The sequence below is a fragment of the Camelina sativa genome, chromosome 3 (assembly GCF_000633955.1).
Source record: "Camelina sativa cultivar DH55 chromosome 3, Cs, whole genome shotgun sequence".
In the NCBI taxonomy this organism is placed as follows: Eukaryota; Viridiplantae; Streptophyta; class Magnoliopsida; order Brassicales; family Brassicaceae; genus Camelina; species Camelina sativa.
Genome location: NC_025687.1, coordinates 21,031,031 through 21,033,109, shown reverse-complemented (window position 1 = coordinate 21,033,109; position 2,079 = coordinate 21,031,031). Strand labels below are relative to the sequence as shown.

The window sequence follows — 2,079 nt, the reverse complement described above, 5'->3', positions numbered from 1 at the left end:
TATATAATATAGAGTAAAAAAGCTTTTCGAGTCGATAACAACTCCTTCGAGTCTAGGGTATTCGTTGATTCAGCTATGTTGAAAAGAGTGCAAGACGTAGGAACTTTAAAGATTATCTTCAAGTTTCTTCAATTCTCAAACTTGGAAAAAAGCTTTTCGAGTTTTCCTCCTCCTACGTATTTATGCGTGAGAGCCTACATATAATATGTGAAAAACATCATCAAAACTCACTATAAACAAAAAAAATGGTTATGAACAAAAGAAAATGGGGACACACAGAGGTGGAAATTTTTTTTGAAAATTCCATTGTCATCTATACACGATGAACATTCTCTATCGATCATCCAAAGAGATATACAAATTATGCTATAAACTCCAACCAATTTACGAATGATGCATGTAATAAATCAAAAAAGTATCTATAGTTTTAATAAGGACTAAAATTTCGATTGTAATGGAGGTTTGTGTCTTTAANTTGTTAGGGAGATTGGTAATGAAATTCTGAGGAGCGGGTTGTGTTTTGATCCTGAACTGCGAATCGAGGAGAAATTGGAGGATCCTGCTCTTTTAATTTGCCATGATCGATAGGACTTCGGATTTTCAAAAATTGCTTATGCGATCTGGGAGCTTTAGTCAGCATCATGCCACTATCAGTTGCTAACAAGATGGGGTTCAGCAGTTTTAAACCGAGTAGTCTGTATTTGGTTCTGGCTGATAGAACAATCAGACATCCGATTGGGATCCTGGAAAATTTAACTCTCAGGATTGGAAGGGTGGAAGTCCCTACTGATTTCATGATCCTTGATATGGATAAAGAACCTGATGATCCATTGATCCTAGGAAGACCATTCTTAGCAACAATAGGAGCAGTGATTGAGGTTAAACAAGGCAAGATCAAAATTGAGCATATAGAGCATTTCAAGATGGAGTTTGATGTCAAGAAAAAAATTAAAAGGCCAATCATTGATGGTCAAGCATTTTCCACTAAGACGAAGCAGAGAAAAGTCAAGCATCTTGAAGAGGTAACCACTACATTTGCTGTGGAACCTGGAAAAAACTTGGAAAATCGATTGAATGAACCTCCTACAGAGGAGAGGATTCCAGAACCTCTCCCTGCCAATGCTCATGCTTAAAGAGCATGAAGAGTCAAGATTAGTGACTTAAAACAAGCTCACTTGGGAGGAAGTCCCAAAGGTATTTTCTTATTTTCTTATTTTTCTTTTAATTTATTTATTTGTTTACTTTGCATTATTTTCGATTTTTACATATTTTATGATGAAAAAAAAAAGAAAGGAAAAGATGAAAAATAAATTTTGGGAAATCTAGGACTATCTCTTTGACGTTTTTACCAAGACATGTATTGATCCACGAGATGACTTTATCTTCNCGATGTTTTTACCCAGACATGTATTAATCCACGAGATGACTTTATCTTCTACACCAAGATGATTGATAACCAAAACGACTCTGTCAATCTACGATCCTTTGTATTGGTTGAATACTTTTTGGATGATGCCAACAACCTCTATCTGGCTACGTCTTCTAGAATATATTCCACTGAAATCGAGATTAAGAGATTGGATATCTGTATTCTTAAATTTTTTGGACAGAATACGATTTCGTAAAAGTGATTGCAATGGAAGAAACTTGGACATGATGTGCTCCAACATATCATCGGGAATTTTTTGAGTAAGTTTCATGTTCTTATTTGAGGATCCTTCCAGTTCTCTTCTCTTAGAAGGAGAAGCCATGGATTTCACTAGTAATAAGATATGATATATATATATATATATATATATATATATATATTATGAGAAAGAAATATAGATATGTAATTTGCTTTTGTTTTTGTCAAATTGAGATTTCTTTCCTTTTGTCATTTAAGAAATACAATAATTATGCCATATTATAAATTTGCCTTTTATAAAAAAGGTTTGTTTATAAATTTGATCATCTAGATCAATGTTATTTCAGAAACATCACATTCTAAATATTGTTTGGAAAGATGAAGAATTCAGAAGGGTAAGACCATCAACAACACAAGACCATCAACAACACAACAACGCAGTAATGGTTTCT

The 2,079-nt window shown here is 33.7% G+C and overlaps 1 pseudogene; it reads right to left on the bottom strand.

Annotated features, from left to right (window-relative positions):
• Positions 1–1,751, bottom strand: part of LOC104779160 — a 12,247-nt pseudogene extending 10,496 nt beyond the window's left edge.